Source organism: Ambystoma mexicanum, chromosome 6p (assembly GCF_040938575.1).
Source record: "Ambystoma mexicanum isolate Mex_15411 chromosome 6p, UKY_AmexF1_1, whole genome shotgun sequence".
Taxonomy (NCBI): domain Eukaryota; kingdom Metazoa; phylum Chordata; class Amphibia; order Caudata; family Ambystomatidae; genus Ambystoma; species Ambystoma mexicanum.
This window is the reverse complement of record NC_090935.1, coordinates 422,307,038-422,319,429: the sequence shown is the minus strand read 5'-3', so window position 1 is coordinate 422,319,429 and position 12,392 is coordinate 422,307,038.

Here is a 12,392-nt window from a genome sequence, read left to right as displayed (position 1 = left end):
CATCACCTTAGCTAGAGCTCTAGAACTCTCCAAAGTAGACTATTGCAACACTCTCTACTTGGGGACCAGCCAAAAGAACATCAACATGCTTCAAGATATCCAAAATAACGCATTAAGAGCAGCTATGAATATACCCAAACACGAGCACATCTCTGATGCAAGACACTCCTGCCAATGCCTATCTATACCACAGAGAATAGAATATAAAATACTCTCTCTCACACACAAATGCTTATCCAACCAAGTACCTAGATACCTCTCGGACAACTTCACGAACCACATCCCATCTCGCCTAACCAGATCAGCCCAAACACATTGTCTAAACATCCCCAGATTCAAGCTCCAAAAAGCAGGCGGCACAAGCTTCCCTGTGCTTGCCGCTAAACTCTGGAACTCACTACCAGCCAATCTCAGATCCGAACCATTCTTTCAACGATTTAGACATAGCGCCAAAATATGGCTATTAGCCAAAGCAAACTAAAACACCAACTTACTAACACACAAATGTATATACTGCCTGTACAAACCTGCCCAACTACAAACCTGTGTAAATATGCTATAATGTACATACTATCGGTAAATGTTTATAATGTCTTTACTAACTGTAATGTTTATCGATTGACCTGCTTGTAATATGTAATATGTTGGCTACTCTGTAACCTCGCCAAGCGCCTGGAATCCCAAGGGCCAGGCGGCGCTATACAAATAATAAACTAAACAGGGATGCGATTAGCTCTCAAAGAAAAGGGGAAGCATGTAGCCCTTTTAAAATAGTTATTTGATATTTTTACCCCAGGCCTTGACAAAACATGGGTGGTTCGAAAGTAAGATCAACTCCCCTGTTTTGTACTCCCTAAAGAATGCAAACCTACATTTCCTCGCATCCTGTGTCCGTCATACACTGTTGCTCTTATTATTATTTTTCGCTGCATTGCCTTTTACCTCTGGCTTTTGCACTGGTTTGTAATGCACAATGCTCGCTACATGTACAACTGAAAGGAATATACAATGAATAATCTCGCAGTGACTTGATTCTGATACTGGATGCAAAGACTATTTCTGTCTCACTGCTTTGCATTTTCAGGTTCTAAGCTATCATTTTGAGTCATGTGCCACATCTTAGAGCAGAACAAAAGAAGTGACTGGCACAAAACAAAATTAATCACAACTCTCCCTGTTCTTTGAGTCGCTGGCTGATACAGTGAGATTTGCTAGGTCTCTGCAACTGTTTTTAAATATAAAGGTCTGTTTTTGTCTACTTTACTGCCGGGTGCTTAAGCCTCCAGTCAGAGGTCTGTCCCACTCACAGACCCGAAGGGTGTTTTAAAAAAAAAAATGTAAAAACCCAGCCATGGCTGTTAAACAATTCTTCATCAGAACAGTTATAAACCAAATAAATGGCCCGATTCACAGATGCGTTTTATAATCACAAAACCCAAGTGGGAAACGCTGTGTGAATTAGGCCCAAAGATTAATTTGATCAGAGGTCAACTGCCAGCTCCGCCCCCTCAGGCACTGCTCAGCCCCCACCCCGGCCCTTGTGGGATCCCCCCACCAAATAGTTTCAATTTCCACCACTGGCACTAATGTGATCAATTCTGCAATCCGCTGGGCTCTGCCTCAATGCAAGCACAACACAAAGCAAGGAGGGCTTTGGCCAGAGCCAGACGGCCAGTCAAGCTAGAAGCCTGTGCTGCTGTTAGAAAACCGCCCCAGGGCCTGTCTTAATACTCAACGGGCCTCATTACGGGAATGGAGGTAATGAAAATAGGAAGGCGGAATGGTATTACCAGCCCCGTTAACGGGTCCGTGCCATTACGACCCGCCAATACCGCCACCACCCGTACCGTGCCCCTTAATACCGGCTCGCGCGCGTACACGTGACCCTTCGTGGAGTAAATACGGGGATGCCGGTAATAGGAGGACATTACAACTCACGCGGGCCTGCACGATGGCGGCCATACAGGCATCGCGGACCGCCCGTAAATAGTAACCTGCAGTCAAGGCAACTGCCACAGGTGCACACAATCACCACAGGTGGAGTCAATGGAGCCTGTCCCAGTATAAAAGGAGTACACCCACACACCACACCCCTTCCTACACCAAAATGATACCACTAGCTGTTGCAATCATGGGGCTAGATGACATGCCTATACTGATACAACTACAACAACACCACCAACTACAACAACAACTACAGCTACAGCAACAGGCAGCACAGAGGAGACGCAGGAGGAGAAGGAGGGTCAGACAGGCCCAGCAATTACCACCAGTGCAGCCAGTAGTACCTCGCAGGCAGCCACCAATCCCTCGCATCAGACCCAGTCCATTCAATATAACCCCTGAGCAGATCCACACCCTGTACGGTTGGACCGGGACACCATCACCACTATTGTGGACATGACACATGATGACATCGTCAGCCTCATTGAAATACGCACTGCCATCCCCCGCTACTAAAGGTGGTGTCTCTGCTCCACTTCCTGGCCACAGGCACCTGCCAGCACACAGTGGGCCAGCTGCATGGTATATCGCAACCACTCTTTTCACGCATGTTGACCCAAGTGCTGGATGCCTTCCTGAAGCACGCTAGCACCCACATATCCCTGCCACGGACTGCCTAGGAGATTGCTGACACCAAAGTGGGCATCCATGCACTGGCAGGCATGCCCAATTGCATTGGTGCCCTCGACTGCACCCATGTCGAATTGGTAGTCCCCCATGCCCTAGAGGCGGTGTACCGCAATCACAAGCAATACCACTCCATCAATGTGCAGATGGCATGTGACTCCAGCAAGATCATCACACATTGTTGGGCCCGATATCCTGGATCTATACATGATGCCCTGGTGCTGTGTAACTCCATGCTACCCCGTCACATGGAGCGACATGCTGGACGACATGCCTGGCTGCTTGGTGAGTTGCCTGACTCGCCCCTGGCAGTGCATTGGGGTTGTGAGGTGGGGGGATGCATACTCCACCAGGGTGGGAATGGGCGGTGAGTGGAGAATGCACGCAGAGCCAAACACACCTGACCATAACATCCCAACCCCAACATGACACATCACTGCCACACATAGGACCAATGCCCTATATCAATGACAACATGTAAAACGCACAAACTGGCCACCATGGGTATGTCAAGCAATGCATGACCAAACATAGCTGCAACTGTGCCAATGTGGCCAGTGTGATTATGCACAGAGTAGCATACACAGCAATCATGGGAGGCAAGACATAGTCCTGCATCCACAGTACATTCGCAACAGCATGCAAGTAAGCAACCTGCATCATTAGTTCAACGCCATCCAGACTAGCAGACCAAATTGCAGTATACTATGCATCTAAATAACATATGTACATACGTACAGGGACTGGTGCATGTAAACACCAAATTGCTGCAGCCATGGCTGTGAATCCTGAAGGTGGCAGCTCAGAGTGACTCACACAGGCCTCTTTGTATTTGCATGCAGGTGATGGTGGATGTCCCTTGAAGCTGTGGCTACTTACACCTGTCTGGAACCCATGGAACAGCCATGAAGAGGAGTACTATCGGGTACATACCCGTACCCGTGTAGTGATTGAGCAGACCTTTGGCCTGTTGAAGGCGCGTTTCCACTGCCTAAGCAGGTCTGGGGGAGCCCTCCTTTATAGGCCTGAGAAGGTGGCAAAGATCACCATGGCCTGTGTCATGCTGCACAACATGTGCGTCCGGAGAAATGTACCACTGCCACCTGACATTCACATGCATGCACTGGGTGTGGATGATGAGGATGAAGATGGAGGTGAAGCAACACCCATGCCAGTATGTGATGCACAAGATGGCCATGCTGTTCGCCAATCACTGATTAACAAATATTTCTGAACCACAGGGACGTTGATGGACATGTGTCAGTGCTACACTGAGCACTGGATCCATGAGGACATGCACACAGGAGATGTGGGGAGTTGGGCACTGTGCACTGACAGGAATAAAATGGATACACACGAAATGAACAATGTCCAGGCATGAAATTATTCTTTACACAACGGGTGTATTAATGTGAACTACAGTAAAGTGCTACCTCCCTCCCCCACCAAAACACCAAAATTCTCCATATCCCCCAAATAACTCCCCATTCCACCAAAGAACTCCCCATACCCCCAAAGAAGTCCCCATACCCCCAAATAACTCCCCCTTAAACACCTATACACCACCAACACCATCTCCCCCATTCCCATTGTTGTCCCACACTATTTCCTTGCTTTCGTGGTGTCCAGGAGCAGCATTTCTGATTGCCTCGCACTGCGCCTTGTGAGACGCACAGGACTGGAGGGTGCAGAAGAAGCGGGTGTGGAGGATGGGGTGGATGCCGTAGTGATTTGTATGGCTGGCGCAGTTTGTTGCGGCTGCATGTGCTGCAGGATTGAGGTCAGGACCTGCATGACGGCCCCCAGACTGTCACGCATCATCACCGCTGATGCATTAATGGCGGCAGTGTTCCCTGCTATTGCCTGTGCTATCTCCCACCTCGTATCCTCTCCCTCTGCCACATACTGTCTGACAAGTTCCAGCATGGAGTCCTATCATGCCTCCACCCTTGCAAGCCATGCCTCAAGGTCGGTGGGAGCAGTAGATGTTGAGGGTGCTGCAACCAGGCGTGCATTCGCAGGGCTGGCCTCGGGGGTGGTGCTCAGGTCTGAAGTGTGGAGAGCAGGATCCGCTATGGTGCTGGTGGGTGTGGCCTGAGTGTTGGGTGGGGGGTGGACATGGGGCTTGGGGTGCGTGCACATTCCACATGGGTAAGGCCTTCCTCGTCCACATACTCCTCTGCTCCAGTTTCAATGTCGCTCAGTGGTGCTGTGGCTGCTGCCTCGCCCACGGAACTGGTTTGCGCAGAGTGGGTGCCACTGGCCTCCTCTTCCGCTGGTGTTGCCAGCTTGGTGGTCCCGGTCTCAGGCATAGCTGTGGGCCCCTCATGTGCGGGCATGGCCTATGCACTCGGCCTGGCGTTTGGTGTGGGCTGCGAGGCTGGGCCAGAGGTGGTTTTGCCTGTGGCTGTTGTCTTGGCCTGGGACGTGGATGCCCTTGTGGATGGTTCCTTGCTGGCATCTTCTCCAACGATGCCTGGGGTGTAGAAGAGATGCAGGGCATCAGTGATGGTGTAACATGCAAGAAGCATTATATGGTGCTGTGGAGATTTTCAATTATCATGCATTCATGTCTTACAGGTGTGTCACACAGGGTAGTTTTAAGGGGAACATTTTGGCATTTGCCGTGCCGTCTCAATTCAGGAATGCTGCATGGCAGCTGGCCTGACATTGTATTGGGGTTTGTGTGATGTATGACATGTGAATGGTCCCTATGTGTTGGCTGTATGTTGGTAATGTTGGTAATGTTGGTAATGGGATTGGCACTCAGCATGCATTTCAGTGTGGCAGGGTTTGGGCCTCCATCTGGACATATGTTGATGTGTGTGTGTTGGGACATGCATTGCCTTGCCTAGACTCTATTCCAGATCACTTGTGGTACGTCATGGTTTCCCCTACTGGGGTCTGCAGGGTCACTCACCTCTATCTCCAGATGTTGTGGCACTGGTCTCCATCTCCCCAAAGCCCTTGATGGATTCCATCTGGGTGAAGGTACTACACATCTCCTCCCAGCACATTAGTTTTATTGGTGACTGCTGGCCAGGATGTTTCGTACCCTAAGGCGGAGGTCATCCCACCTTTTCTTACAGTCTTTGACTGTCTGTGGGGTGATGCCGACCCAGGATACCTTGCGGGCAACCTCCTCCCAAATCTCCTTTTTCCTTTGCTGTGCCTCCCTCTTGAGGTTATGGGTATTTATGTAATCAGCATGGGCAGCGAGGGTGTCCACCAACATGTATTAGTTCTTCATCTGAAAAACGCTTCTTGCGCATGCGGGGGTTAGATTTTCTGCTTGCCTTGGACATGGTGATTTGGAAGTCCGTGGTCTCTCCTGGTAAACACTGGTGGTTTGGGAGGATTGCAATGGATTGTGTTTTTAAAGATGGCCACCGGCGCATTTCCCGTTCTGACGAGATGACGTTACTTCCAGATCCGGTATTATGAGCCCGGTATTAGCATGGTGTTATTACCGGGTCGGTATTAAGGGGCGCTTCCTAGGTGGAGGCGGTATTGGCAGGACCCGTGATGGCGCTACCAAAGGGTTGGAGGGCCTTTAGCGGCATGGCGGTATGGACATTACCGGCATGGGGGTTCGCGTGTGCTTGCGCACTCGTAATCAGCCACTATTAGCAGCGTCAAATGCGCACAGACCCGCTAGTTCCTCCATGCCGGTGATGACCCCGTTTTTTCCACACATCTCACAATGAGGCCCAACGTCTTCAGAAAAGTGTATTTCTATGCTCTGTATGCATAGTGTTGCTTCTAATAACAATCACTTGGCATTATTGGCTACCCAGTAAACAGACATGTATTGCATATTGTTCATAAGTATGATACTTCCAGAGTCAGTACTGCCGCTCACAATCTGCGTACTATTTAGAAGCAATAAGCATAACAGCCCTTGCACACTGTCCTGGCCTATAACATTGTTTTCAGCACCCAGCGCTAAATGTTTATACACACTTTGTATGGCTTATCCCTGTTGCAATGGAAATTATTTTGACACACTTTTAAATACTGGAACGTCTTAGGGCCGCCACCCGGCCGGCACAGCACCTAGCAAGGTTACATGTGCTACTGTGCTCGTTCGCAGAGACGTCTTTATGGGAGGGCAACAGGGGCACTTGCCCCGGGCCCCCACCTTGGAGGGGGCCCCAAGAAAGAGTCTTATTAAAAAAAATTAAAAAAAAGTTTCCCTAAGTCGACAAAATTAAGTATCCCACATCAGGATTTTCTATGGTGTGTTGCTAAGGCTAAACCTATTTTCTGTGTTGTTGACACATACATTTTGTTCAGATCTTTTCATCCTGTAAGGCTATGTTCACTCTGGTATCCATAGTTTGCGTGGCACAACAACTGTAGCATTCTCACCTTCCATTGGGTATTATATTGATCATGTGCAATAGCCAAAGTTGAAATACATATTGATACAGTTGAGTGTCCCGTTGGTTCAGAGAATAGCTCAGTGTGTTAAGTACTCATTGCAGAGATATGTGTTCACATGTAAGATTACAATACCAAATTCCAGCAAGGCCGACTCAGCATTTCCAATGTATGAAGTTGTTAAGCCTGCATGTAAATGTACATTGTTCTATAGCACCCCAGGTGTTATCATCACCAATGTACCTGCACTAGATAGTGGTTGCTATAGAAACTAACATACCATCAATATGGTGATGGTCTAGAAATTGGTGTGTTTAGATGGGGAGTTGTAAAACCTAGGCATGCACCTCCAATGACGGGAATAAAGTGTTAAAGGTGTTTAAGTATCCAAATTCCAGACTGTGGAACCAAAGCTTTCATGCTTGGATCCTGGCTTTGCCAGCAGATGATACAGTGATCCTGGACAAATCTTATATCAATGACAGTACTGTACTGCCTTCTATGAAAAGGTTTTCTTTTCACATACTGGTGGCATTGTTTGGCTAATTACCTGATCTTTCCTATCATGTAGGCCATTTGAGTGGATGGAGTTCTAGACAGAAGAGAGCAGACCAGATATTTCAGGCCTCTTACCAACATATTTTAAGGTTTGCTCATGTGACAACAAAAAGGTTTTTCTGCACATTTTTAAATACCATTGCACAAGCCCGTGTTTAGGGTGCATTTAAAGAATTACAATACAAAAGAGAAACCTATCTGAAATATTTTAAGAACACATCCATTAGTATGCTGGTATTTATATACTTTCCTTGATGATGGAGAAAATGAATCTAGAATCATTCCCATTTTGAATAATATGTTTCTATAACGTTTTGTTTTTTAAATGTTTATATTGGGTTATGTGATTTTCATATTTTCCAATTCAGTTCTGTAACTACTAGAAAATAAATTGGTAAGACCAGAAATTGTGAGTACGATTTCCAGCTTCACCTCTTAATCAATGTGTGATCCTGGATATCTCATTTAATCTTTTATTTCCTCACTTGTTAAAATTGCAAGTCCCTAAACCTTGTCAGCCCTTCAGAGTGATTTCGTTCTCTGGGTACGATCTTTAAAAAAGACTCATTCATGGTTTCACTGGCTATATATAGTGTTGCTTGCTCTACAAAGATTGTGAGCATTGATATATTGCACACCACAGCCACCTGTTTCTTTGCTATCGAACGGCGACACTGCTTGAAAACCATGTCCCACTACTAATCTCAGTTTGTCTGGATACAGAGACCTTCCTGATATCTTCAAATCGTCATCCACTCTCTATGCTATGGTATGGTATGTGTAGTTTGATCCTTGCTTCCCATTGTTCATCTGTATCCATGCTTGAGCACTTTTCCTGTCTCAGAGGCAGCTAAAATTAGACTATTCTGGATTATGTGTACCTTTGTCATAAAATCTGTGCCCTGCAGGTATACTATGTCCAGTATACCTTCTACGTGGCTGCTATTGATTTAATGTTTGCTGTAGTTATGCTCGAACACAAGTACCCTCGTGTAGACTGCTAATGTTGCCCTTGAAATGCTACTTGTTTATCACTCTGATTACAACATGAATGAAGAGTGTAAGGTATCTGAAAGTTTACCATGCTTATTTTGATCTCTGCGAGACAGCATATCAAGCTAAGGGTAGTTATTGTGAGATGGGATGGGGCGTACTAGATATTCTATATCCCTTAATTCCTTTGGTCTGTTGGAGGGGGGCCCCAGAGGTGTCCGTGCCCCGGGCCCTCAAAGTGCTTAAAATGGCCCTGCTCGCTCGGCTCGTCGCTTGCTGGATACAACTGTGTGCGAGTCGGCCGCATTAATGGCACAGCCAAGGTGGCGCCCACTGGGCAGGTGCGGGAAGGGGTGGGGGGCAAGCACCCCCTCGACTTCCCCCTCCCCCACTGGTGCCACCATTGGTCAAACGTCCAACTCCAATTACACTTGATCCGCAAAGCAGTACTTTTCAGATATAGTGAAAAGGGCAGTGGACCACTCAATTACTCGTGAAAACAGATGTAAATATTTAAGTTTCAGTCGAAGCGTCCGTTTTTCTATTTATTTTCACTCTGGGGCAATAACATCTGCGGTTTATTACAGATATAGAGAAATACCAGAGCTGTTCCGAATGCACCGGGCAAGCAATTCTACGCCAAATAAGCGAACGTCGTCATGAATCTTGTGTGAGCTAACGAGAAGCTCCTCGCTTCAGCCAGACTCCTTCTCACACGGTTCCTATGACCTGTGTGCAACACGTGTGCTTCTCCGCGTCAGCCCTACCGGCCTTCGGCGCACCTTTGTTTGTTATGGGATAATGAGTCACAATGCATCTAAACCCGAGGAAATCCTGCAACATGTTCACGTCGGCACTTCGCCAGATTAGTAGTGGTGTTCCATCGTATTTCCTGGGCCCTGTAAAAACCTCGCGTGTTCAGGTTCCCCATCCCATCTGCATGGCAGGATCCCTGCGTGCTGGCAAAAAACTGATCTGTCTCCAAACCTGTAACATTTTAATGGGGCGGCCCATCAAAGGGCTGCCGCCTGACAGCAGGTACTCATATTTCAGAAAATTGCAAATAACCCAGCCTGAAAATGATTATTTTACAGAAAACAGTTGGAAGACCTAGAATAGCCTTTCTGAGGTCTCTCAATTACGCAATTCAAAGTGATTTTATCAGTGGGGGGGGGGGAATTACGCAAAACCAACTTTCCTCTACACATTTGTGGTTGTGTAATGAATATTTTAATAAGATTGCAAGAAGGTCAAGCTATAATGCTTTCCTGCAGCTGTTCTGGCCTGGTGCATAGTACACATTTTCTATCAATGTTGTAGAAGTGTTATCTAATGCTGTGTTAGTGCCTTAAAGTTGCAGCCTGTTGGCACATGCCACGTGCTCTAGAAATAATAAGCCAGCCCCTGTGTTGCAGCTTTTATAGATGTTAAACCTTTGTAACAATCATGCTGCTGCAAAGTAGTTATCATTTTCTTTCTCTTTTCCATCACCCATGTGCAGGAGCACATTAACACCCTCATTCTAACCAGGGTGAAAAATAGCGTGGATGCAGGACACACACGTGATCAATGTTACCCTGTCATTTCCATGCCTGCGCTATTTTGCGAAGGGTCCTCTGTGCGCAGCAGGAATCAGGATGCACAATCTACTCTGCGCGTTTCACTGCTCTGCAGCAAATACGCATTCATCGCCGTAGCAGGAACATTCTGATGCCAGCACAGAGGCTGGATTCACAATCATTGTGTGCTTGTTTTTACTGCCTAGAAAAACCATATGCAATTTACGTAAATCTACAAAAATGTCAATCAACATGTTTTTTCATGGAAGCCACCATTACTGATCCTTGCGGTACACGCATCTGTGCATGCTTGTGTGTAGAGTGGGTTTCAAATGGTGTTATCTGCATAGAGCAGCTTTTGACATAGAACCTCAAGGTCCACCCAAATTCGGTGCCTGACTCTGGTCTATGCAGATAAGGAGGAACTTGATATATACTTAAACAGATAAGACGGATAGAGGTAGAAAGCAATTGTTCATATTTAAAGGAAAAACTTAAAAACATGAAATCAAAATAGAAAGGCAGCCGCAGCCAAAATATGCAACTCAGAAAATCTGGACTTCACAATAGAGATTGGGGGCCCCAACACATATTAGTGTGGGACAGTGCTATTAAGAGAATTGCTAACAGCAGGGTAGAGACTGGTCCTGGTTTTACTGTGAGGGATAAAAAAAGGCGTGGATCTGGGGGCTAAAGGTTGTGAGGGACCTGCTTTACTCTGCGGAAATGACTGGACTAATGGTTAGGAGAGACTGGGCTTATTCTGCAGGAGACACTGTGTAAGGCTGTGAGAGACTGGCTAATGTTGCGGTTGTAGTACAAAGATCAAGCAAACAATCAAAATTAGAAGCTGTGACAAATTGAGAGGATTTGTACTTTCTCCCCGAAGGGGAGTCCTGCACTGTGAGGCTATGGAGGCGAGCCCGCTCCTCAACACCCTCCCTAGAGGTCAAGGCAAGTGTGACCTCACCAGGAGAGACTCCCTCTTAGGGGACAATGACTGCCATTCACATGAGGAACTCCCTAAAGCCGTGCATGCTCTGGCCTACATGGGATGCGCTAAAATGCCAGAAACATTTGAATGCCAAGACTGGGATTAAGAAACACCTAATAGATGTCATTAGCGCATCGAAAAATATCCAATCCACTGGGACGAGTACGTTGATTAACGTGCACTCGAGGAGCCAGAGACAGATAAGAGAGAGAGGAACACATGCACAGGCTTGGCAAGGCCCCGAATTGCGTAACACCTGGAGAAGGCAGAAGCCAGGAAGGCCACGAGTTTTAAACTCACCAGTGGCTGTTCCTCTTGTGCCTTAACAAGCTCCAGTATCATAACCCCTTTGCCCATAGTGAGTACTCAAGAACCTCTGATCCCTATTACAGGAAGGGCCACAGACCCTCAGTTCTCAGAGATACCCATCTCATCCTCTCCTACTCTGAAAAGGGGAGGTACTAGATAGAGACAGGAATGTGTGATTTTCAAGGTATCTCTCAAAACAAAAAAAGTGTTGGGTGGAAGGTTTTGAATTAATCTGAACCACTGGCATTGTCTGGGCAACCTTCCACACCACGGTTTGTTAGCCCATCTGCGCCATTGCAAACGGGTCCATCCATTTGCAAATCAGTCAGGTAATGCCACCAATGGGAGCAGCCCTGCCCGAATTGCTAGGCCAGGTCCCTTCTGCACAGAAACACAAGCAACCCCAGACATTTTTCGGCCTTGTTGGGCCTCCTCATCGAGGTGCAACTTGGTTCCCTATGGCGCAGTGAGCAAGGGACCCACGTCTGGGCATACCCTCTCTCACATAGGGGGACAAACTAAAACCAAAAAAGTGATGGGTGGAAGGTTTTGAATTAATCTGAACCACTGGCATTGTTCTGGTCAACCTTCCACACACCGTTTTTTATTCCGTCTGCATCCTTGCAAAAGGGTCCAGCCATATACAAATCAGTTAGGTACTGCCAACAATGGGAGTAGCCCTGCCCAAACTGCTAGGCCAGGTCCCCTCTGTACAACCCCAGACATGTTTTGGGCTTGTTGGGCCTCCTAAGTGAGATGCAGCTTGGTTCCCTACAGCACAGCAAATAAGGGACCCATGCCTGGGCATACCCTCTCTCACAAAGGGAGAACAACGAAAACAAAAGAAGTGATGGGTGGAAGGTTTCAAATTAATCTGAACCACTGGCATTGCTCTGGGCAAACTTCCACACCACTGTTTTTTAGCCGGTCTGTGCCATTGTAAAATGGGTCCTGCCATATGCAAA